This window comes from Osmerus eperlanus, chromosome 24 (assembly GCF_963692335.1).
Source record: "Osmerus eperlanus chromosome 24, fOsmEpe2.1, whole genome shotgun sequence".
NCBI classification, from domain to species: Eukaryota; Metazoa; Chordata; class Actinopteri; order Osmeriformes; family Osmeridae; genus Osmerus; species Osmerus eperlanus.
The window spans coordinates 824112-851223 of record NC_085041.1 but is presented as its reverse complement, the minus strand read 5'-3'; the positions used below and the strand labels follow the sequence as shown (position 1 = coordinate 851223).

Sequence of the window (27112 nt, the reverse complement as noted above, 5' to 3'; positions counted from 1 at the left end):
TGACATTTATGTGTAATTCTATACAATTGTATAGAACAATAATCTCCTCTGATTAGAACCCTGTTTGCCATTTCCTGAAAGGCAGACTCCACTTGCACCATAGTTTATTCTTTATTCCTGAGCGATTGGAACTGTGAAAAACACTTCAATGTTATCACAGAATAAGAATAAGGGTAGTTTCCAAATGTGCAACTTCTACTAATTCATCATCTTCATCATGTATCAATCAAAGGAATTTCAGAAAATGTTTTCCATGAAGTCATTAATAACGTAAATATTGAGTATTTTCGTTGTTCTCCATTAAACTGCCTCTTGTGTGCGTTTCACCTGACCCATATTGTTTGTTCCTTTATCATTTGGTGGATTTTTGAGGCATTAAAAGAGAAAGCATTGACAATACAATCCAAGCATTTGAAGAGGATCTCACCAAGGTGACGGTCTACGCAACGACGCTCCCGTCTAAGCAGAAGCTCAAAGCAACAGCAACACCTTTGAATCCCAGCCGTGTCATTACAGCACAGTTTTCATTGATGTTGTCCAGGCCTACATTCAAGTGGAGGAACTGTCACACATACGGTGGCAATGTCAAGAATATAATGATGTGACACACCATGTTAAGATCAATAGGCCTGCCTAGGCCACATAGCACAGATGGCATGTGTTAAACACAAACAGATTCAGGGGAAAGAGGACCCTGTATTCTATGTATTAGAAATAACAGAATTTAGATTTGATCCATATCATTACTTAGCGGAATCTTTTCTATTTTTTTTTTTTTACTTTATTCGAAATGAGGTCGGATTTTGGAAACACGACGGTGGTTTGTCAACTGTTAACGAAGTCATGGGAGAAACCCCCCAGATCTGTAAACAAGATGTTTACTCTCCTATGTTTAACTCACAGTTTGTTGCTTAAATGAAGGTTTAAGCCGTAAGCAGACTCACTAGTGATGGTGACCAGATTGTGGACATGGCCAGCGTTAAGGAGAAAAACAAACAAAAGTTAGAGAAGGCATTATCCCTCTGGAAGGATTGGCTAAGAGGATTTCTTAGCTCTCACACCCTGTGCTATATGCTAAACACCTTCCCTGTCTCACAGCCAGAAACACCAGGCTAACACTCCCTATGTAAATGAAACCTCATTTAAGAACTCTGGGATGTTTCAACTAGACACCTGTCACAAGTTGTTATCAAACACAAACATCAAGAGAAACTTGTTCAAAAACAGTGAGGGTATCAAGTTCAGGGATTACTGCAAGTCTGGCATCTCTAATCTGCACTGTCAAAATATTTTCAGCAGAAAAGTACTAATCTTTGAGCGAATGAAGAGAGAGATCAATTAACACTGAAGAAGGTATGGTGTTCTGAAGCCTTTTCAGATCCCATCATGGGTATAAGGCACTTCTCTCTCTGCAGCTACACAGCTTATCCCTCCACAATGTACGCGCCACATCCAGCCTCTTCTCCAAACTGCTTCTGCAGGGCTTTGCCTGCAGTGTAATCCCTCCCCCAGCCCCTCACCTGGCTCTGCCAAAAGGAATCACTCCATCAGTAACACCTTGTTTATTGAATAACACCGACTTTTCTCAAGAATCCCTTCAGTACAGCACAGGATGAAAGAAAAGATTGAATATAAACTAAGCTCGTGACAAATTTGACCAAGCTTTCAAAATGCATGAGCTACAATTTAAGATATTACAGCCAGAAGATTTTGCACTTCAATTGTGTCCAATTTGCATGCTTTTTTGGGGGTGGCCCTGTGAATGGAGGCCCTGTCAGCCAGCACTGGGGCTTTGTCTTAACTCCGAGACTGCAGGCCCCTCTGGAGGGGCCCCCGGCCTGGCCAGACTGCAGGCCCCTCCGGAGGGGCCCCCGGCCCCCGGCCTGGCAAGACTGCAGGCCCCTCCGGAGGGCCCCCCGGCCTGGCCAGACTGCAGGCCCCTCCGGAGGGCCCCCTGGCCTGGCCTGACTGCAGGCCCCTCCGGAGGGCCCCCCGGTCTGGCCAGACTGCAGGCCCCTCTGGAGGGGCCCCCGGCCTGGCCAGACTGCAGGCCCCTCCGGAGGGCCCCCCGGTCTGGCCAGACTGCAGGCCCCTCTGGAGGGGCCCCCGGCCTGGCCAGACTGCAGGCCCCTCCGGAGGGCCCCCCGGTCTGGCCAGACTGCAGGCACCTCTGGAGGGGCCCCCGGCCTGGCCAGCACCTCCTCCGCTGGGCCTGCAATCTTCAGGCCCGGGAGAGCAGGACCATGGACGCATAACAATGACAAGCTATATAACTTCATGTCTCAAAGAAACACAAAAAGGTTGAGCTTTTAAATCAGATCTCCTTGGCACCGGTGGAGGTAGGCGTCGTAATGTATTAGACGTTTGCTAAGAAGAGGATTCCGACTTTCAGATTTTCATTAAGTTCTGTAAGTGTAAAATGAAGTCAGAAGCAGCCGCATCTATTTTCCCTCCAAACGGAAAAGACAGAATTACAACGTAAATCATTGAGAGTTTTCCCCCACAACAAATAAAGTTGTTTTGCTTTAGCTCTGGCATTTCTTACAGATTGTTTTGACAAACATTTTGCAGTGCAGCCATTCTGGGTGCTTTATTAAATGTTTAAAAGCTCCTGAAAGGCCTCCATAGAAGGGATAAATGTAGACGATCGTGTAAATCCGAAAATTGGACACATTTGGGCATCAATGATTCATCCATGGATCACTTATTTAGGATGTATCAAGCTTCTATCTAACTTATAAAGACAAACAAAGTGCTGAAATCCTGTTGGGTGACAAGCATCTGTGGCAACAGATTTGGGGTTAAATGCTCCGGGCAGGCCAGTGGAAAGAGGGTAAAGCTGTAATCTTTAACTCCTTCAGTGCTCTCGCCACTGTTCTCCTGCCAATGGAGACTCCCAAAGAGGATTAATAGAAAAAGCAAAGTTCAAAACCCTTAGTTGTTTTTGTTGCGCTGTATTCTTAATTGACTGATGGCTATAGCTGTTTATCTGTTGCCAAGGGCTTAAGCAAACCCATGCCAACTGAAGGATTGGTAATCCATCCATCTATTAATCTACTCAGAATAACTCGTAATCACTCCAGGTTTGTCTTAATCTAATATCAGTAACTTATTAAACATTAATGTTTATTTCCTTGTTTGTTGTTCTTTGACTTTCTTGGTCAAGGATGATCAGGCTGTCTGGGCCGGCATGATCAGGCTGGCTGGGCCGGCATGATCAGGCTGGCTGGGCCGGCATGATCAGGCTGGCTGGGCCGGCATGATCAGGCTGGCTGGGCCGGCATGATCAGGCTGACTGGGCCGGCATGATCAGGCTGACTGGGCCGGCATGATCAGGCTGGCTGGGCCGGCATGATCAGGCTGGCTGGGCCGGCATGATCAGGCTGGGCCTGCAGTTCAGAGAAGCCAACACCAAACAACGCTTGTGATGTGACACAGAAGATTCACTTGATGGGTGGCTTGCCTGTTTTCATACTGTCTCTAAAGCCACAATTTGTTGTTGGGCGATAGAACTGCCTGCAGAACCAGCTAGCCCGCGCCGCTAGCTCTGTAAGCTAACACAGGTCTGAGAATGAGCATTGTTGTCACAGGAACGTGTTCTGGCTGCACGAACAACCGTCTGGCCAGGCAATCCATGAGCAGATGATGTGGTTGAGATTGATATCACACGCAGGACGTGACTGTGAGAGGATGTGGGATGCAGACCTGTGAACCCCAACCATCATGTCATCCACCATTATCTTAAGGAACAACGGGGGGGAACCAGGCTCATTGAACAAAGATTACTTATTCATCTTTATGACACAGAGCAAAGAAAAAAGGGGTCTTTTACTCGGAGAGCATGAATAACTCTTCAGCTTCACTCCTCCAGCAAAGTCAAATGTGATGGTAATGATGAGAGCAACCCCATGGTACATTAATCACAGCTCCTTGCTAGAGCACTGCTTCCACGTGGAAAACAGCAGACAGCATGTGAGGTTCAACAACTGTTGGAAACAGTTCTCTTGTATTCATGCGTTTCATAACTGCATGGCGGAAAGCTTTGCATTGTGGATTTGTCCAAATGGAAGGACAACGCTTGCTTCCTCTACGATAGGAATTCCTCAAAGCTTTTTGTGTTATCAAGTAACTTAAGTAAAGAATCGCTTGTGTGCGATCTGCACATACTACATGGGTTTAAAGTCCCAACAACGGTAACTCCCTTCCTCACTGTGCATACATAACCCTTTCTGCATTCTGCAGAAATAAGTCAGTACCAAGGGAAGCGCCAAGATAAAGTTCAGAGCCTGGGTAAGGATTAGGATTTGTTCCTAGAAGTTGCTGAGGTATTACTGGATTGGTCACACAGGCATTAAGAATGAATGTGAAAAGGAATACTTTGAGAGATGGTAAAAACTCTCATAAAGAGGACATCCAGTACAATCAGGTCCCTCGGTACATTCTCCTCAGAGTCCTCAACATTCAAAGTAGAACATTTCCACCACTGACGCAAAGTAGGGATTAAAAAGACCTCAATCATAAACACATTCCCGTCCTTCTTCATGTCCCCATGGGGATGAATTACCTATCCATCTATCTATCTCTTCACAACGCCCCCTTCAGAAGCAGAGTCAGTTGCGATCAAGACCAAGGAACAGTTAGAAGTTCTGGAAGCAGCTGTAAAGCCAGGCTGTACTTCACATTCTGTTTGCAGCCAGCACCACTACTCATTCTTCGACTTGATATGTGCTTCAAGAATTTGGCCCAAACACGCTAACTCAGAGCCAGGATTCCAAGGGAGCAACAACACTGAGGCAGAAAGTAAACGACTGCTTAGCTCTAGAAGTTTCCAGTGCTGCCGGGCTCTATCCTTCCCCCTACACGCCTCCGTCAAGACAGTAAATAATGTCTTTTGTTTTTGGCTGCCTTGGATCAGGAGGATGGTTTTATGCAAAGCTACCAATTTAACAAAACACTGTAGTTTTTAAAGCCTAGGTTACATTTCATGACATTTATTCTGTTTCGTGATCTGAACTGACCCGAGCCTTTATCACCGACAGGCCCTTTGAATGTCTGTGACAATGCTCGTGCACGTGTGTTTGTGTACGTGCACATTCAGGACAAGATTGCTTTCAAGCTGTGTCAAGGTTTTACTGGTGAATGGGTGGTTCTGCTCTCACCTCAGAGCGGCTCGTGTCTGTGGGTGCCTAATCTAGCGTGGGGCTGCAAAGCCACAGACGTGCCTTAAAAGCTCTGGTTTAACTGAATGAACCAGCGAATGAATGAACCTGAATACATAACAGCTTTTTCTTCATAGGCACTTAAAGGAAGCACTCCTGTGAATTATCTTGAAAAACCCTGAAACATTTCATGGTGGATGATTTCTTTTTTGAAGACGAGGCAGAAAAGAAAGAGAGAAGGGTCATGTTGAGTCAACAGACAGAATTCTCTGTGTTACAGTAGATTGAGTCATCTCTAGTCTTTGTTGACAAAGCTCAGTGACTTCATGAATAAAATATTGCAATTATCTATCTGTATAATATGGTGATGCTGCATGGTGTCTAGGTTGCTACATATCCGAGGTACCATTAACAGTTATACAATATCATACAGATGTTTTATTTAAGGTTAGGGTTAATTAGTGGTGTAAAGATTCATTTATCCAATTCACAAGGTAACAATTTATCTGAATTAATTATGTGTTAGTCAACTGATTCATATCATTTGTTAAAAAGCTGAGTCAAGTGGCTGAGCGGTTAGGGAATCGGGATAGTAATCTGAAGGTTGCCAGTTCGATTCCTGGCCGTGCCAAATGATGTTGTGTCCTTGGGCAAGGCACTTCACCCTACTTGCCTCGGAGGAATGTCCCTGTACTTACTGTAAGTTGCCCTGGATAAGAGTGTCTGCTAAAATGACTAAATGTAAAAAAAAAAAGGTTGGTGAAGACTGAGTGAGAGATGGAAGTAGATTCAGCGATTTATCACCCCATTGAGGTAGTGTTTTTTTGTTTTGTTTTTTAATGCTACGACTGTAGCTGCAACACAGTGACTGGAGAACTTTTTTTTGTTGCCTGGTAACACAGCAAATAGTGTCATGGCAAAATTTGGGATAAAGTCCAGTGAATCATTGCCACGTGTACATACAATTGATTTTCAGTCCCAGTTGAAGTTTCCACATTTAGCATTTCTGATGCAGACACAGGTGTGTCTGTAGTTAACTATGTAAACTGTGTGGTAAATAACAGCCAGTGGTTTATAATAGAACGGTCACCAAGGTGAAATTACCAGTCCCTTAAGACCATGGCCCCTCACTGCAACACCAATCAAACGGTCAAATTACTGTAGCTTCGAAGGCATTATGGAACATATTGAATCAATGCCAGCTAAAACAAGCATTGAGGAAGGAAAAGGAACTACAGCTGTACAGTGAAGTAGGACAACAACAACAAGGTCCAGTTCAGTGAACAGCAACAAAATACTTTTCACCATCAAGCTTAGGAGAACAAGAGATGGTAAAATGATTCATTTTTACAATCCGTCTCAGGAGGAGAAAGTGACTAAGGCCTGATGCAGGCAGGTCCACTGCCTCCATAAACAAGGCTTTGAGTGCTGATGCACGATTACCAAATATAACACACAGACAAACAACAGAATACCAGGGGAAAAAAGTAAGGAAGGGCAGGAGGGCAGGAGGGCAGAAAGGCAGATAGGAGAAAGGGAGAGAGGAGAAAGAGAGAGGGGAGAAAGGGAGAGGGGAGAAAGGGAGAGGGGAGAAAGGGAGAGAGGAGACAGGGAGATAGGAGAAAGAGAGAGGGGAGAGAGGGAGAGGGAGGAGAGGAGACAGGGAGAGGGGAGAGGGGAGAAAGGGAGAGGGGAGAAAGGGAGAGGGGAGAAAGGGAGAGAGGAGAAAGGGAGAGGGGAGAGAGGGAGAGGGGAGAAAGGGAGAGAAGAGAAAGGGAGAGGTGAGAAAGGGAGAGGGGAGAGAGGGAGAGGGGAGAGAGGGAGAGGGGAGACAGGGAGAGGGGAGACAGGGAGAGGGGAGAAAGGGAGAGGGGGAGAAAGGGAGAGGGGAGAAAGGGAGAGGGGAGAGAGGGAGAGGGGAGAGAGGAGACAGGGAGAGGGGAGAGAGTGAGAGGGGAGAAAGGGAGAGAAGAGAAAGGGAGAGGGGAGAAAGGGAGAGGGGAGAGGAGACGGGGAGAGGGGAGAGAGGGAGAGGGGAGACAGGGAGAGGGGAGAAAGGGAGAGGGGAGAAAGGGAGAGGGGGAGAAAGGGAGAGGGGAGAAAGGGAGAGGGGAGAGAGGGAGAGGGGAGAGAGGAGACAGGGAGAGGGGAGAGAGGGAGAGGGGAGAAAGGGAGAGGGGAGAAAGGAGACAGGGAGATAGGAGAAAGAGAGAGGGGAGAGAGGGAGAGGGGAGAGAGGGAGAGAGGAGAAAGGGAGAGGGGAGAGAGGGAGAGGGGAGAAAGGGAGAGAGGAGAAAGGGAGAGGGGGAGAAAAGGAGAGGGGAGAGAGGGAGAGGGGAGAGGAGACAGGGAGATGGGAGAGAGGGAGAGGGGAGAGAGGGAGAGGGGAGAAAGGGAGAGGGGAGAAAGGAGAAAGGGAGAGGGGAGAAAGGGAGAGAGGAGAAAGGGAGAGGGGAGAGAGGGAGAGGGGAGAGAGGAGAGAGGGAGAGAGGAGAGGGAGAGAGATACAGAGGGAGAGAGGGAGAGCATCACACGTCTTACAGAGACGACAGAGCCCTTGGGCATCTGTTACAGATGACCAGTGAGACGGAATTTAACCCGACCGCCTCGCGATGCCCTAAAAAACAAATAGTTTTGGGCATCTGTCAGCTCGTGCGCCGTGCGCTGATCTACTTAGCGGAGAGCTGCCGGAGAAGGCCACACAGGCAGCGACGGTTTGTGAGACTAAAAGAGGAAGTGACACCAAAGGTGGGGTCTTACGTATCTGAGTGAAATTCACATTCTGAGAGTCTTTCCACAACACTGCTGAACCGAGTTCCTCCATCACAGGGAGCTCCCAGACACATTCAATACTACGCATACAGCAAATAACAACTCATGTTCTCTGAACCATCTGTGTCTGAATAATAAGAACCGCTTCCATCCAGCTACTGCACACACGGTAAGCATCTGTAAATCAGTAAATCCTCTTGGATTCAAACAGGCTAGTAACAAGCTGCACCTGCTCTTAAAGAGCTGCTGTGTTTTCTTATAAAGGTGGACCTCAAACAATACTTCAGATTATTTATTCCTTTAAGCAACAGGGATAGGTAAACAAGATACCAGAGGAATTTATTCTCCTTTAATTAGCAGTAATGCCGATCGTTCAAAGAGGCATGCAGAAATTAACTGTTAATGTGAGGGCATAGTCTTGGTTCCAGGGCGTACTTATACAGATTGAAGCTGTCTGTGTTGCTGCTTCATAAACATACGCTGGCCTCAAAGCCAGGCATGACTAAAGCACCCCTCAAACAATCTCTGTAATCAATTAGAGCGGGAGGCGTTTAGCGCTATCAGAACATGCAAACACTGTTTTGATGTGGATGTTTTAAAGGATCTATCATCACCTCTTATCAGAGATGCAAATCAAAACCGAAGAGTTAATGCACGTAAAGATAGATAGACTATAGAACATCTGTCTCATTTAAACATCTGCTGTTGTTATTCTACAACGTTGCTTCCTTCTGTAAATACCCAGCCTATTTACTTCACTGTTCATGAGACTAGGTCTCAGAATGTCATCACACGGTAGTGATCCTATTGAGACACGTGACACCAATAATGGATTATACTTCTGTCTCAAAAGACTCTTATTCAGTTTTTATTTTCACTTGATTAGACTTGGCATGTCGTCCCCATCACTGGTCATGTCCTCCCCCTCCTGTCTGAGATCCATGACCCTCTTCCCCCCCCCCCCCAAGAGTGCTTGCTTCACATTACTAGCATCTGGAAAAACGTATTTTATCAGACGGAGCCTGGTGGAACTGTAGGGTCGTTTTGGAATGTTACATAACCTGAAGCACCAAGCCTTGCATTTCTTGAGGCTAATTGACTGAATTGAAGATGCATTATGGGAAAGGAGGGCAGGGGGGTGGAGGCAGGAGGGGTTGTGTGTGTGTGTGTGTGTGTGGGGGGGGGCAGATGACTCCAGAGTCCTTATGTCACAAAGACAAACTCCTGCCCTGCTCCTGGCCTCTGTGACCACAGCGTTTTGACTCAGGTCAACTTACATAATCCCCCTCCGCCCCCCCTCCCCGCTCTCTCAGCGTATGGAATGTGCAGACGCGAGCGTTACGTAAAATAATTTAACAAACTGGTGATTTCTAGTTCATCTCAGACATGAAATAGGGTGAAGGAGAAAACACATGAGATGAAAATCACCCGGTCGGAGTGGACAGTGTCTTAGAGACCCCAGGGAGAGAGAGCGCTCGGATATCCCAGCGTGGGCTCAGTCGCAGGGCGCTGCTGGCCGCGGGGGAAGGAGGGGTCAGAGGGACTTACCAAAATCTTCCAAACAGACAGCGGGATCAGGCAGTCACTGCAGGATCAGGCTCCTGAAAAGAAAAAGAAAAAAGATGGACTGAGTTGTTTGGATTCAATTGGCGGCAACATATTCGGAGACATCCTCAGTTTATGGGAATTTGTATTAATTCATATTTATTTCACAAATATAGTCATATGTAGAGTATTGTATGAGAATGACAATAAGGAGACACATGCTTGTTAGTTTGTAGTTATTTCATATATATTTATTCATTATCCAAACTAAATCCAAAGTAGAGGATTCAAGGTCATCTCACTCCATGTTTATTAAAAAAGTTTCAACAATTCAAACTGAAGACTTGAAAACTTTAAGCTTCAGGGAGGAAATTCAAATATAATTCAAAGCCTAATTGTGATATATTTTCTATTTCTGCTGTTGTGTGCGTCCCACATCCTGTGTGGATGCAGGTAGGGGTGGGGGAGGACGTCTCCGCGGTCTCACGGGCCCTGGGATGAGGCACTCCTCATCCACCAAGGCTTTGTTCTGGGATAAATTGACGTTGTCAGTTTCCCACGTAGGGAAGTGGTGGCGTATACATCAGGGAGTGGGAGCGGGAATTCTGCTGCTGGAAGCGATCGGCATCAGTCATCATGACAGTATTTGTTATTTCTTTGTTTTGTTTTTGGTTTCTTATTGTGTGCAGTAGCTCTGACTCCAAAGTCTCCAACCGTACACGCTTTCCAATCCAAAATGAGAACCGTATCTTTGTGTTGAGATTATCAGGACGGGGAGAAAAGCGATTCAAATAATTTGGCGAGAGAGAAATTTGTACTTGATTTAGAATATGTGAAGATATGATCTGGAAATGTCAGACGAGCTGGCGTCATCATTTGCATACTTTATCTACAGATAAACTGTGTCCATTTGGGAACTATCAGAGGTTGCTAAATAATGTCAATGCCTATAGACAAATGATACTTCCTCCCACAAAAAACGATTAAACTGTAAAAAACGGTAGTAACAAAAATGTAATAATATTGATAGTAAATAATGTTTGAAACCCACTAATTTAAATGAACATTTGAGAACAGTGGAACACTGAAATGGAATCCATCCATGTCACCTTTCCTCAAAATGATATTTTCTCATGAACACATCAGACAAAATAAGCAGGTTTTAAAACGCTGTAGTAATTTGGCTGTGGGGTGGATCACAGCTTATACAAATCTAGCCAGAGGAGACTGAAAAGCCACGGCCAAGTTTGCAAATCAGAAATATGACTGGCCTAATAAATTATACTGGCTCAAAAGAAATACTCATGGCCTAAGGCCATGGCTGGAATCCATAGCTAAGGATTAATTCATAGCAATGACTTCAGCTGGTTTCTTATGCAATCATTCCAATAATCATTACCATTGTAGTAAAATTATTTCAGGGTGGTTTCCTTCCAGTGTGAAGTAGGATCTTACTTTTCTTATCACTGGTATCTACCACAACCCTCCCTGTATAGATCCAGTTCTCATAAGAGGCAAGGTAATCTTACATATACGTGAAATTTCAACATTTACACTCACACTGGAGGTTGATATTCATTCTGTTCAAATAAGTGGAAGGAATTCTAATTAAACTCCAAATCCATTAAGATAATTTAGGTTGAACAATTACCAGGCCAGACTCCGATTGAAAATAAGGCAAAAAGACAAAAATCGAAAATTATCTAAACCGTTTAACGTGCATCTCCTAAGCCATTCCAAATCCAAGATAAGTCATTGGCCATTCCGGTCACATCAAGGCCATTAACATGTTTCCAAATACTCGACCTGTCAGAGAAAAGTAATTTAGTCTTTGAAAGGGTCTTTATTTCAAAAACGATGATGCACTAGTCCGTCACTGAGGAATTTGATTTCTCTCCTGTAGACCAGAGAGAGACAACACAGTGCCACAGCAGAACCAGAGAACTGAAAAGCCATTTGAAGACATTTAGTCATTTAGCAGACGCTCTTATCCAGAGCGACTTACAGTAAGTACAGGCACATTCTCCCCGAGGCAAGTAGGGTGAAGTGCCTTGCCCAAGGACACAACGTCATTTGACACGGCCAGGAATCAAACTGGCAACCTTCAGACAGGGCCGGGGTGGGTAATTGGGAGAATCGGGAGAGTTCCCGGTGGGCCGCTTCACTTTTGGGCCGGTGGGCCGCTTCACTTTTGGGTCGGTCGAGGATTTTTTTGTTGTTGACATTTGTCACGTTAGTCTATCTTCTCTTAAAGTAGGCTACACACGTTCCGCATTCTGACACCTCAGCCTCTGCATGGGTTGCACCATGTGAGGGAGTTCTCCCCTCCCAAATAGAGTTGGTTGGGTCCATAGCCCGTCTTTTCCAAAAAGTTTTCCCAGATCGGCTACCGATAGCTGGGACGGGCCCTACTGTAACGATACGCGTCAGGGAGGATGGATGGGAGCAGGGCCGGAGTGATGGCATCACAAGACAAGGTTTTACCAATTGAAAAACATCGCTGTGCGCGCTCGCATTAACTGTAAAGTCCCTATCTTGCATCACATCAAACCCATACGCCCTAGGTTGGGGCAAAGCTCCTAATGTTTACAACGTCTGGCTCCGTGCCTGATTAACACTCGGATCGTTAAGCAGTCTCAAAAATGGTATTGATATAAAAAATAATACGATCCCTATCTGTAATCATGATACCCCCCAGAAATGTTCACTGCACCCCCAGTCAAAGCAGGCTGCACCCAGCCCTGTTTGGTATACAAAAAAAAGGGCCAGTCTTGGGCCTGAAACTCCCGGGCTGAAAAGTGGCCCCACTCCGACCCTGCCTTCAGATTACTAGCCCGATTCCTTAACCGCTCAGCCACCTGACTCCCTCAGGTGACTCAAGTCTCCTGAAGATCCCACCTCACCTCAACCTGAGATGTTCTGCTTTCACCTCAACCTGAGATGTTCTGGTTTTCCCTCAACCTGAGATGTTCTGCTTTCACCTCAACCTGAGATGTTCTGGTTTTCCCTCAACCTGAGATGTTCTGAACTCTCCTCAACATGAGATGTTGCTACGGTTTCACCTCCATTAATTTACCACAAAGGTGTATGAAGATTATTTTTGAACCTCTCATGCCTCCATTCTCAATCTTTCCACACTCTCCCACTGTATATCCTTCTAAGAGGAGTCGCGGGGCCATTTTCGCTATGGAAAGGCCTTCCTAAGTGCCCTTCAGCAGACAGGTTGATGGGACCTGAGTGTTTATGGCCTGAAAAGGTAGATCCGAGCCAATGAAAAATACATATCCCTGAGATCACCTTAGCCTTTTCTTTGGGCTTTATGGTGTATTTATAACCACCTTTCTTGAAGCCAGAGGAGGGCAAAGTAAAATGCATGTTTCAGGTTAAATAAATGCATTATGCTTCTCTTCTGTATGGCCGTTTCAGCTGTGCTGATGGGGCCCTGCCTGAGGGCAGGATCCTGAATGCAAGGATAACCCCAGGTCAGGAGAACTACATCTCACCTGACAGGGAAACGGACAACCGGACCACTGCCGAGAAAGACAAGAAATAGTCGTGTTGGATTTACTTAGGAAGTGGTTAGGGTGCAAGGGAATCTGGGTAATGGTTTAAACAGCCAGCTGAGGCCTACAGCTAGCTCTGGTAAGAAAGCTTCAGTACCTTGCTGTACAATCGCAGCTACTGTAAGTCATGATGCGCGCATTGTTTCCAAGAATGCTTGTAAGTGGGTTAGACAGATGCCGTTGCTGGTTTTGAAAGATTGATGTGCAATTGACTTTTCCTGTCTCTCTTCATGCAGAAGATGCTTAAATCATTAATTGACAATTTTGTGACCTTTTTTTTCCTGGGAGACGAACATTGAGCAAGACAAGGCAGAGCACTTTCTGAACTGTATTCATAATGCATTGACAAATATTTGGGGTGTAAGCAAGCAGGAATCGTTCCCATGTTAACACGTTTTTGGGAGACACTATACACTTGGGAATCTTAGGGTTAAGTGGTCAACATAATATTACACCACAGGACCAGTATATTGTATCTTACCATGAACTACAGCTTCTACTTTTTAGTTAGATTTTACCCCATAACATGTATTTATTAGACTATGCATGTATCTACTTAGCAGGGAAACTTGACACCAAAAAGAGGGTTGGTGTTGATATGCAATTTGGGTTATTTAGAGTCACTTGGAAAATTCAGGGAGAAAAAAACAAGTTAAATCGGAGAGACAATTCAAAATGAGCCGTCACTAATTCCGTACTCGACATTCTCAGTCTGGAATGCTCACCGCATCTATCACAAAACATCAACAGTCCTTGAGGGCATCTCGAAGACAGTGAATCTATTTCATGCCAACAAATAAAAACTTTCTATCAGCAACAGCAATCAGAATAAAAGAACAGCTACACACAAATGAGATTAGAAGTCGCATGTGTTTGTTTTGCGTATGAAAAGGGTGAGACGGAACAGGCCGTTCTTATTCCTCCCCTCCAGAGGATCATGCTTCCCCTTCCCCTCCTCGCTTTAAGGAATGCCCACTATGTGCGGAATTTGAGCTGAAATGGCTTTCCCTCGCCTCCTTCCCGTATAAGGGCAGCAATCACAGCCCCAGGCTTCAGACCCAGTCTCTTCCTGTTTATCAATCCCCTCTCTGCTACCTCCTCCCTCCTCTGATGAAAACAGATGTACAGTATCATGGACGGCAGCGTACGGGAGTCGGCTACCACATCACACATCGACTCATATCCAAGCAGGCCTGTGTTCATCTTTTTCATATCAGGTTATAACTTGAATTATAACCTATGATGTAATTTTACATACATCCAATCAAAATATCAAGTCAAGTCACTCTTTCTTTTGTAAAATGGGACACTCAAATTATTATAAAGACTCCAGGCAATCCTGGAACATGAAAAAAGATGTGATGCTCAGGGCAGACTGTTCGTACAAACAAGCTTCAGACTACATAAAGCCCTGCTTGCCCTCGCTCTGACGGTGGATCAAGCTGGGGTTATGTTTACATGTTTATTAAACTACAGTTCATACTGCATCTCAGATGTACCAAAAGCAAACCTACAGCACCTGAAAAGAACAACCTTGCTCCACGATTGTCAGCAAAGAGATTTCTAGAAGAGTAAAAAAATAAAAAAGGAACAATAAACTCACACTCTGAGTGAAGCAGACTTTGTTGCTGACTAATAATTGCAGGTGTGACATTTGAACTCGTAGCTGATTCAAACTCTCTGACTCTCCAGACCGCCCTGAGCCCTCTCTGTGGGAGACAGGACAGATGTACAGCTCTGTCTAGGCTGTCTCTGGTGGCTCTTCATGATTGAAGAACAAATGAAAGTCGGACCAGGGGAGGGACTTAAAGGATTATGCTACGCTCTCACAAATGTGCGCATTTTACATTGATCTGTTTGGTGTCAACATAAATGACCTCTGACCTGCAGCACATGGTCCCTCGATTGACCCCAGATTAACTTGACCTGCAGTCCCACAAGGAAAAGCGGCTCGCAGAGTGTGAACCAGCAGCCCGCTGCAGGTGAACCAGCAGCCCGCTGCAGGTGAGCCAGCAGCCCGCTGCAGGTGAACCAGCAGCCCGCTGCAGGTGAACCAGCACCCCGCTGCTGGTGAGCCGCTGCAGGTGAACCCCTGCAGGTGAGCCGCTGCGGTGTGGTTATATCCTGCTCTGATTCACTCCAACACAAGTAATACCTGTTCCACAGAATACAGGACCTCTACAGCCTCCCCTACAACACACTCAGCTCTCCCCTAGTAACAAGGCACATACATGCACATGGAGTGAAAAAGAAGCTTCACTTCTATTAGGCTTTGACAGACTGTCAGAATGACTCTCCTCCACCCCTCCCTCCACTCTCATTTGTTTTTAATAGCATTGACATTTCTTTCTAACCTAAATCTTACTGTATTAATACCCATGACGACCCTGTAAACCTTTACTTTCCCATTTGGCTTAGCTTGGGCTTTTTGTTCTGTCTGTTTGTTTGTTTTGTATAAGTTACGAACCAAATCCAATTCAGTTTAATTCCAAACGGGCAACTGATTGAGAGTGTCCCTGAGTCCCAGCATGCAGTGCTTTCCTATTTGATTAGCATTTTGGTCTTAAAGAGTGCACATATGTTGTCTTTGGTTATACATTCACAAGAACTGAACATTTCCTGTTTGATTCTTAGGGTGCAGCTAAAAAGACTTGTGAAACATTTGAGCTTTTTATCCAGCGATTATTCCAGTATTCCAGCATCCCTGAATTTTGAGGAAGGAAGAAACGTGCTTTTCAGGTACATCGTCTTCTGCATTCAAGTGACAACTCGTAATCTGAATGGCGCTGAGTATTTTAGCAGGCAAACACTAGCTGTGATGGTGATTCCCAAGGTTCACTCTCGAGAGAAGTGGTGGAACACAGTGTCATGCTGTCAGCATTAAATAACGAGTTATAATTGTCATGCATTCATCGCTGTCATCCAGGAAACAGATGCAGATCTTTCTAGTCCAGTGCTTTCGCTGATAGGCTTGAGACAAAAAAAGCTGGCTTAACACTGACCACATACTTCCCAACAACACAGCACTCTGAACCAGCGCCTGACAGTCATTTACATTTACATTTAGTCATTTAGCAGACGCTCTTATCCAGAGCGACTTACAGTAAGTACAGGGACATTCCCCCCGAGGCAAGTAGGGTGAAGTGCCTTGCCCAAGAACACAAAGTCCTTTTGCATGGACGGGAATCGAACTAGCAACCTTCAGATTACTAGCCCGATTCCCTAACCGCTCAGCCACAGTTTCTTGTTCACGTTTGGTTGGTGGTTCTGCTGGTGTTCAAGAGTGGCGGTTCTGGCATTGCGAGGCCTTGAGAGCAGCTGTTCTTCAGGAGGGAGGTGTAGGCAGAGTGTAGCGTCCATGAGGAGAGAGAGAGCTTTAGCGTAACACTGCCGAAGGGGAGATAAGAGCTGTGAGGCCAGGTGGATGATTTGGGTCAGATGGTAATTGTAATCCTGGATCACAGGTATTTAATGACGGTATTTAATCCCAATAGGAGACCTAGTGACAAATGGGCTCTGTGGGCAGGGACACTGGTGGAACCTTCTCTCTAGACTTCTCAGCGCAATCAAGGAATGAGATGAGCGAGAAAGTCTAGATTAATCGGTTTATCCACCCACAAAGCAACATATTTTTTATCACACCTACACTGTAAATGTGGTCCAGATTGTTGCTGTTCAGGCCTTCCCATGGGTTTAGCTCACACTCCTCTAAGACAGCACATTTACTCGATGCTCTGGTAGTAAACGAATAGCCTGCGGCTATCTGTACTAAAACTGCACCCAGGAGTTTAACATTCTAATGTTTTACATAAAATGAGATACTGACAACTTATTCAACAGGCACATAGCATAATGTGTTCCAAGTACAGTATTCCTATTCTAACCTTTTCTTTCCATAGGCTAATTAAGTTCAGAAAGCAGACCCATGCCAAGTTAAAAGTCAAACTAACAATAGCTGCAGAATTACTCTGCAATGTCAGTGATTCCAGCTATAAAGGGCCATTTACATTCTCTTTTGAACCTGTAACACTTCAGTTATGTATTTAATATCCCATTATAGCTCACCCCAGTCATTCTCTATCCCCCTTTCCTCTCCATTGTGCTTGGTAATGAGAACCCTTCCTAGTGGTATTGCACTTTTAAGAGGCTTTTAAATCAATTCATAGATGATAGACTTTTGAAAACCACCAGCCAACTTTTAATCTCTTTGAATACCAGTAAGAAAAAAAACTGAGTTTAAAAGCACATTAGATTGTTCGATTTTGCAATTTTGACAAATGTACCACTAATGCTACCTGTTGCTTGAGTTCTAGGACAGTTTTTGCTTGGATGTGTACGGATGTTTTTCCTGCCATTATGCAATCAAGTCTATCAAGCATCTAGCAAACTGTGGTGATGCAGAACAGCTTGGGAATACGGTTTAAATATAAAACTAGGAAGAGCCTTTTAGACTAATCTCAGAAACATTGTAAATGCACGTGCAGCTAAATCCACATAATGCTGTTCGTGGAAACAATCAGTCACTGATAATTGTGTTCTAATCGCGTACACACAAACATCTCTAAACTAAAATACTGAGAAATTAACTGTTCCATTTTCCTAGCAGAAATATCTAACATTCTTGCAGCTGTATCGTGGAACATACAGTTCACATAGTCAAGTTGTAACATTCTGTGATAATAGTCCATTAACTATTCCTTTTATGTTAAGTAGGATTGTAAAGTACGTATTTATTGCAGACTGACCACATAGCAGTTGTGAAAGGCATTACTGAAGTATACTGGCATGGCGTAGGACGTATTAGAGCGGTAAGCTATATCAAAAGATTTCAGCTTTCTAAAACCTGTTAACCCCCGCTGTGAGTCTTCCACACACATTTTAGATTTGAGATATTTTACATATTATTGAATTTATGCCTAATCTGTATTTTTTTCCTCATATGAAAAAGATTCAAAGCCAACAGTGATCGGATTTGGCTCCCAAATCATGGCTTAAACGCACCAGAATATAGCACATATATCTTTCTCTCTCTAGTGTTGACACAAGGATGAGACTCTGACCTGGTTGAGTGTTATGAAAAATAAAATAAATTTCTTCAGCTTGCACGTAGCATTTCTCAGACTTTTGCTAATTCTAATGAATAAAAAAAATATATAACAGCAAAGTAACCAATCACACCGATCAATACAAATGTAATCCAGCATTCTTCCCCTCCCTGCTGGTCTTTGCTCCAGGCATGTTTTGGTAGGTCAATATTGGCTTTGTGTTTTGCCAACAACACACATGACTATATGAACAGGCCTTGGTGGGCAGGCAGCTGGCAGGCAATGATGGGCATGTGCATGCATCCATTTCTTTTTGCGTTCCATTAGCAGCAAGATGTTGCCTAATCTGAGATTAATCAGTTTGTGAACTCTGATCCCCAACCACTGAGAGGTATGGCATGGTTAATTCTACTTCTTGATATAATGCCATAAAGCTGTCTTGAACGACTAAAATCATCCAGCATTTCAAGAGAACAAAAATATACTTCAAGAGATATAATCATTAATGTGAAAGCTATTAAATCTCTGACATATTTCAAGCTTGGCATGTTATGTTCCCTTTAAAAGCCTCAGCACCTGAACTACCCTTCCTACCCTGGGGGGTCAGTCTTGCTGTTCCAGCCTCACCTGAGCTAACCTCGCAGACATATAGGAACGCACGGTGCATTAGGTCAGATTAACTCCTCCAGTTGGAGGGATCCTGAGAGCCTACGATTACTAATGAATATAGGGTCTGGATGTCTAAGAGGGGAATATCTACTGATTCGATACAGAGCATGGACCAATAGAGACGGCTAGTCACGCAGCCTGCCCATGCTTGGCTTCTCCCTGGCCCACTTAAGAGGCAGCTAGAAAAGGTTCTGTCTGCATGTTGGTTATAGGGTTAGGAGTAATCGCTCAATGCTAATGAGTCCACAACAGAGAACATTATTTATAATGAATAAGTCAGAAGAGGACTGCATATCCTCTATGACACTAACATCCCCTCGTAGCACAGTATGGACCAGCCTGTCCTGCCTCAACACAGATACATACATCATCCTTTGGAGCTTTATCTATTTTGGTGACAATTAACCCTGGGTGTTTGTTTCCGAAGACCACAGTGAATGAAACTTGCAGCTGCTTGTGTTTACACTTCAGAGCAGGGAAAGGTTAACCTGTTTCCCATCTCTTTACTCTGAATAACCCTCTGATACTCTGCTCAGAGTGAAGGTGCTTAACAACAACCAGACACCAACAGAAACCAATCAACCCGAGGGGTAGGAGTCAGGTGGCTGAGCGGTGAGGGAATCGGGCTAGTAATCCAAAGGTTGCCAGTTCGATTCCCGGTCATGCCAACTGACGTTGTGTCCTTGGGCAAGGCACTTCACCCTACTTGCCTCGGGGGAATGTCCCTGTACTTACTGTAAGTCGCTCTGGATAAGAGTGTCTGCTAAATGAATAAATGTAAATGTAACCCTTTAAAGGGATTCTCTTATTAAGGAAGTTAATCGGCGAGTATTTCACATGAGCCTCCTAACTCAGATTTGGCTTCTAATTGCTCCGGTTAATCATGAGTTTAGGTTACGATGTTGACAAGCGATTCATTTGGAAGTCAGTAAAAACATCTAATGTCACCCAATATGGCACTGCTAACAACATTTTACAATTACGGACAGTGGAAAGTGAGACCAGATTAAACCTCCCATTTTAAGACACTACAAGAGACCAATCTGGTAACAGGAATATTCGTATTCTTATAAATTCCATTCTGCGCCATTTTATATTGTTTGTGATGTAAACACAAGAGAGTGCATCCCCAAAACAGGGATTCAAGTTGATGGTAGAAAAAGGTTAGAAAAAAAGATAGATAGATAGAAGTTTATAAACAATGACCCAGCGGTGGAAAGTGTTAGGGTTTAGAAATGGGTCGTAGTAGAGCCATGTGATAACATTTGCACTGAACTAATTACAATTCTGTTACACATAAAAATGTTGGCAATATTTCAGCAACTGATAAAACCAGCGAAAAAAGGAAGAAGCGAAGGCTGCTGGGGGTGCAAACAGGATGGCTCGCCTCCAGGGACCAAACACTGTCTGTGGGTCTTGTGTAACATCAAGCTAAAGGTAATTAGATTATAACACCATACTATCATTAAAGTCGGCAACATCTTCCCTTGAAGCTATGTTAAATCCTATTACATTTACCTATCCCCTCTACTTTCTCTGTGGGATGGAAATGTGTGTCAGGAAACGTTTGAAGTGTCAAACTTATAGCAAGAGAGAAGGTCAGAGGTGTTGCAGATTAGGCCTTTTCGCTAGGCTGTGTCCACAACACACTCCACACAAACATCCTGCGCTGGGCACAGGGAGACAGAAAGCACATCAGGTGCCTAAGAAACATCACATAAAACACACTAAAGGAAGCAGATACGGTTAGAGGCCCTGGATGCGATGGAGGATGGCATTGATAGTCTCTTAGAAGGCTCTATCCACTAACTATTAACCAGCCAAAAATAGAGAAGTGTTCCTTCACATGAAGATGGATTATGGACAGACAGTCTCAACACCCACACAGTCACAACAACAGGAGTAAACAGACCAAATGTTTTTAATCTATTCATGTTTTTAACACTATATGGTTGTACTATTATTACAATATGATCTTTCAGCACGTTTTTCTCCTTGATGTGATGTTCAAGAGAGCAGCTAACTTAAAAGTGCTCTGCTTAAGGTATAGAGCAAAAGAAAATGACAAGTGATGCCAAAAACCTTTTCAAGAAGAAATGTATGTAGTTAGCCTAGCATATTAAATGAGACAAGAGTTCAAATCTCCACTCTGAATAGGATGTTGAATACCAGAAAAGACAGATAGTAGGTAAGATATCAACCAACAGAATCTCTAATGCTACGGTTTGAATGTCTAGAAATCTACAGGAACTGACAGGATCATATTGACAGCATAGAATCTTATCAAGCAGTCATTCAAACACTCCGATCATCCGAGAGATCTGTTCTCTGTCCTAAACATATGTTGTGTCCCCAGCTCTTGGGCAGTCCTTTCCCATATCACCACTTCTAAAAGGCATCAAATGAGATATATCCTTAAATATATAATCCCCCATGTCAGCAACCCACAAATTAAGAATCACAAGATTAATACCCTTCTCTTTTTTGTTAAAGACATATTTGAGCCATAACTATCGAGGCCTTAAAGCATAAAAGGGTGTGCTCTTTAAAGTCTAACATATCTACAAATGAAATGATAGCACCAAAAAGCACAGAACATGTTCTGCCCAGATCCTGGCTGCACAGTCATCCTCACCGTGCTGAATCGCCACCCCTGCTGAACACTCTAAAGACCTAACCAGACATTACAGTGGCACAGCACGATACTCACAGCATCTTGATTCTCTTTAGAAAACAGGAGCAAGTCTCACTGAATGTCAGTTTACGGTTAGGGTTCCTTTTATTCACAGTCAGCCTTGTGCCGCTAAAATGACTCACATCACCTCCTCCACCCTCGTTCAGTCACCATGAGGAGATAAACATTTCCAAATATGGAGAAGAAATTGAGAAATATTTCAGGGCTATATCAATTCGGCTTGCTTTTAGGGACTGGAATGCCACATTTTTTAACACAGTCTCATACAACGCTGTGGTGCATGCCTCCTAATAATAACCATGATTGAAGAGAACTTTTAATGATGGAGTTGAGTTCGATCTGACCTAAGATGGATAATACTGTACGCTTGGCTGAAACTCCAAGGATTATAGAGGGAAGGCAGCATGGGCAGGGCATGTTATGGAGGGAAGGCAGAATGGGCAGGGCATGTTATGGAGGGAAGGCAGAATGGGCAGGGCATTCAAAGCTGTGGTTTCCCAAGGATCTGCTGCTCGTTTCCTGACTTCAACACCAGACACAGATGCTGTTATTTGTTTCTTCAGATTAAGCAGCGTTGTATAACACAGCCTGTCTCCAGAGACTAGTAAAGTATGGAAACTGCAAATCATCAGTCATTAATCAAGTCAGAAGCGTCTATTAACAGCTCCTCCTCGACAGGTAGCCATGACACCGAACTCAGTCCTCAGTCTCCGCTGCAGTCAGACACTGTGCGTATGTTATACTAGCCTGTAACATACAGCTAGGTTATTTTCAACTACAAACTCAGATCCAGTATAGGAAACGTGTGTTATTGGCACTAACGTGTGGACCGATTCAATCATCCAAGCATTATAGAGTCTCAATTGATCATGGAAATCGATACCAGAGGTCTGGTTCTTACAGTATGAGGCTGTGTTACAAGCCTACCTTCTCTCCCTACGGGTGCACTGGCCTGGCAGCGGATGAGTCCTCAGGTTGCTGCGTACCCCAGGCGGATGAGTCCTCAGGTCGATGAGAAAGCACCTCGCCGTCCACTATCTGAAGAAAGAGGAAAATACAACATATGTTTTGTAATAATAATGAGTGCTGCTTCCATACCAGGGGTCCTAGTTAACCAGGACTGAAGGCATCCAGGATAGTAATCCTAGTGGTTTATGTATACGCCTTTCAATTCTGCTACACTACAAACTGAATGATATAATGAGCCTTCACCCGATCCCTGTGTTGGACAGCGGAAAACAGGTGCAGCTCAACATCTTGAACTCCGCGTAGGAGCTAGCGGGAAGAAGAAATTACCTCAGAATACACCTGCGTTGCATCAGCAGTAGTAAAGGCGCACTGTTATTCACATATCAGACCATTAAGTGTGATCATATATTGAGTCATAAACATCTCGGCCTTTTCAACGTTTACCATGATGTGTTTTTCTGTCTTATATTATATACACTGTCTATACACACATGCCTGTACATACTTATCTAAACAGTACTAGATTATCTGTAGTTCAGTTCACTACAGAGGGAGCTATGAGGGGTGCTGTATCTGAACTGAGTCGAGGTAGCCTGGCGAGGTCCTTTTCCTGCCAGCAACACACTCATTAAAACACCCCATTAAACACTTACAGTAGAACAGCTTGAGTCAACCTACCAGGGGGCCAACCTAGATGCAGCTCTGGGACTCAACATTAAACTTGAACATCGTCAAGGCTGTCAAATGTGTCCTTTTTTAGCTGGGAATTTTTAAAGACAGTTCCGTTTAATGTTGCCTGAGTCAAAATATGTGTGGATGACACAGATATATTCAGTTTGGTGATTGAGCTCCCGGGGGAGTTTGAAGTTATGGATTTGAAATTCATATCAAAGTTGATGTGAATCTTTTCAGCACGAAAGACTCATGAATTTCCCTGCATGTTAGCAAACTATATTGACTTTGGAGTTGAACAATAGGCCTCTATACTGTCTAGACTGGTTGCCTTGCCTTTCTAAAGCTTGAATAATGTAGTGTGACATTAGTGAACAATAAAGTACTTTATTTATCAATCTCAAGATATCTACCTGCATACTTTCAAATTCTGTATGTCTAAAATAGATAGTCGAATATGGAGTTATTGTCTAGTTCACTTATTATAAACTATTCAGGCCCACTGTACAGTGAACATACATTATCTATGCTGGTTAATCATAACACAAAGCTGAACACGATGGCCGCTTTGATAAGCAGATTGGCTAGAATGTGTTGCGGGTAAGGTCTGACGACATTTGAGTCACTTTTGAAACGCCGTTTACATTAAACGTGTATACATGTGTATGTAGCTCTTGCTAACAAGAAAGCTAGGCGGCTACGTTGCTCCTCAAGCGCTCAGAGCATCTCTTCCGCATACCAAAGTCAGAGAAGCAGTCTCTGCCCCTCCTGAGTGTTGTGGGCTAAAAACACAAACCGCATTTAGGCTTCGTTAGCGAGCAGGCTATGTAACTCAGAGTAGAGAGCTCTCAAGTTCATACAAATCTCGTTAAACAAACACAACTGTCTTTAGTGTAATGTAAGATCTAGGTGTCAGCTAGGCTAATAATGCCGGTTTGTGTAGCTAGCGAACGAGATGACAAACCCCTTTTAGAGAGCCCACGCCCTCCAACTGAACTACGGATAGCTAAGCCTAGCTACAGTACACTCTGAGCTAACTAGCTAGCTAGCTAATCATCTCAAAGAGAACAAGAAGCAACAAACAAGTGTCAAAACAACTCTAACTGTACATACAGACGAAGCTACAAACACTGCCGTCTTTACACTAAGACCATATGGTTCTGCAACAAAGGAATAGTTTCAAAGTCCCTTACCTCGCTCTCTCTAGGAATATAGCTAGCTAGAGTTTCAATTCCCACACAAAAGTCTAGCAAACTTCTTTTTCACAATTCTAGACCAGACTGGGACAGCAGCAGCCGCTGACGTCACAGCTCCAAATTCCAGCCGACTCGCTGAGAACAGATATTTGCCCATGTAAGGCAAGGGTATAGGGCTATTACACTCTCTTCCTCCTCTCCTGTGTGTCTGTTGTCGTGCAAACACTGTTTTGGCTCGAGGTAATCATGAGAATGATTAGGAAAGACATTTACAGCCTGAAACAGGCCAATAATGTATGCAAACTGAAAGTAGCCTATATATTGATAGCCATGGCCATAACTTTGCTGAATGAAATGCCATCATTACTTATTTCAATTTTTTTCAAAGTCTCCATAGGATAACACAGTGAAAGAGGAAAGGGGTATTGATACCGGGCTTCTTCAGATAGGCTGCGCTGTCTAGACTGAACAACAATCAGATAAGTGATGTTTGCCCATGATAGGCTCTGTCAGGCCTATTCTAACGCCGCCAACTACCAACAATGATAGTTCCTTCCACATCCACAATGATTTTTACAATGCAAAGCAGACTGTTTGCATGTTCCTGATTGAATGCAAATGATGCTAACTCTATGCCACATTTCACTGCTTGCTTTTAACAGATCCTTTCTTATCTTCTTGTTTGTGTTTCATCAAATTCGTTTTGATAAAAGACTTTCTGTAGACGTACCCTAACCTCCACGGTTGTGTTTTCATATAAACAGAAAGAGATTTGGATGGAAGCGTGGTGCAAGTTTAACTGGTTTCTGGCCGTGACACAGTGGTGAATTTCTCATCTTTGTCACAAATTTTCTTGTCTGTTTGACGATCAGTGTGGTGAAACAGGAACTGAGGAATGGCTCTTAAACATCCAGCAACTAAAAGCTGTGAAGGAACAGAAAGGATAAGAACAGGTTACACATCCCTGACCTGTATCCCCACACCAGAACTATGCACATCCCTGACCTGTATCCCCACACCAGAACTATGCCCTCCAACCAGGTCACTTCAGCAACAGTCACAACGATTCAGGAGCTGAACATTGTACCCCTTTGAATATCGTTCACTAATTCCTTTCCTCAGCCTGATAGGTGACTGAAGCACACCTTGTTCTTCAAGCAATGTTTGTGCATGAAAACCCTTCGGAGACCTGATTATACTTTTGTGCTTCCAGCAGTTTGTAAACTAGGCCTACTTTACCACGCACGAAGAAGTCATGAAAACACACCATTCACAGATCTAACGTGCTGATAGACCAAACGATTGCTGCTATTTATTATTTTTTCTTCTGTCTCCAGCCCTGGATCCCTCATATCTGGGTCTCAGGGCAACAGTGAAAAGGTAATCTCATTTGTAATGTGTGACAGCTTATTTGCAGGTCTGCCTGCCTGCAATTTTCTAATGAGCCCGCAAGTGCCTCTTCTCCGTCTCTCAAAGCTGATTTCAAAAAGACACCCCGAAACAATTCACAAAACAATTACCACTGCGCATGCATTAAACCCCTATTCCTGTTATAAATCAAGTTCCAATTATCATGCTCAGATTAGAGGGAATCAGACTGTGATCAGGATGAACTGGGGCTGAAATTGACTGATGTTTAGAACCCTCCTGTAGGTTTGGTAAGAAGAATCAGACAAGTCTCTCACCACAGTGCAAACCCTTGAAAAGACTGACAGGTTCCTGTTCTTTCAGGTATATTAGCTACATTTCACAACCCTGAACCACCCTGTCGTCCACTGAATTATGTGGAACTAAAGAGCGGTAAAAACTGAAAGGGGTCACAAAAATAAACTTTTTATGACTTTGGTCTGTGTGACAGCGGCTTTTGCCATGAAGCATCTGATTTCCTGTTTTCTACAGTGGGTGTGATGCATGTTGTCCTTCCCGTACCGCTTCCTCTGAAACATCAACCTCATGCAGCATGCCAGAGAGAGAACGAGCAGCTGCAGATTGATAAAAGAATGAAATAACATGTCAGACTTCTAGATGCAAAGCCGTATCCAGCGAGCACGTTATACCTATATATAACAGAGAGCAGTCAAATCAACCAGATAAATCAGTTTGGCATAGCATTTTTTTTCTCCATCAATTAGAATTCATGTCTAAACAGGAATTTCAGGTTTCTCATGTACATTTTATGATGTCAAAGAGCCGGGATGTTTCAGGTAACCTCAACTGATAGACATGCTTGCCTATAACATATTTAACTTTAAATTATGCAGCCAGTCCAATGATCTTCCACCTTTCTGCAGTCATTCTTTTATATTTGGAATCTGAATGACTAGAACCATGACATTTTGATGAAAATAAGATCTGTCACTGAACGTAGTCTACTTGCAGTAGCTACAGTGTAACGTAGCGACCCAGAGTGTGGCAGTCACTGGTGCAGTTCCGATTGTTTCTATTCCGGTGACTTAGCGCATCTATGGAAGTGTGTGCCAGTCAGAGAAAAGACAGGTGATCCAGAAACACAAACCACAGAGGAACAACAAAAGTAGAAGACAAGCTGAGGCACACTACAAAAACCATGTCTTGGAGCAACTAATCAAACAACTCCCGATCTAGATCTAGACCTCTGATTAGACTAATGAATTCTAATTCTAATGTTTCACTATGTAAATATTCATTAATATGGCGGAAGGAGACAATCCGCGCCTGCAGCAGTGGTTTATGCGTTCTCTACTGGAATCAGAGATGATCTGTACTAATGCGCTTCATCAACCTGTGAGGAGTTGATTGAACAAGAGCCTACTTTTGCTTTTGTGTCGCGAAATCAATTTTAGGGGAT

The 27112-nt window shown here is 43.9% G+C and overlaps 1 protein-coding gene across 4 annotated transcripts in view; it reads right to left on the bottom strand.

Annotated features, from left to right (window-relative positions):
* Window positions 1-27112, bottom strand: part of lpp (LIM domain containing preferred translocation partner in lipoma) — a 118878-nt gene that overhangs the window by 83254 nt on the left and 8512 nt on the right. Inside the window, exons 1-3 of one of the 4 annotated variants that reach the window (XM_062450872.1) lie at window positions 24283-24464; window positions 22376-22486; window positions 9480-9532 (exon numbers count right to left, since the gene is read on the bottom strand). The gene's annotated coding sequence lies outside the window, so the exon portion shown is untranslated. Of the gene's footprint in view, window positions 1-9479; window positions 9533-21388; window positions 21597-22375; window positions 22487-24282; window positions 24465-27112 lie in introns of those variants that run through there. The other 3 variants (XM_062450874.1, XM_062450875.1, XM_062450876.1) reach the window with 3 other exon arrangements.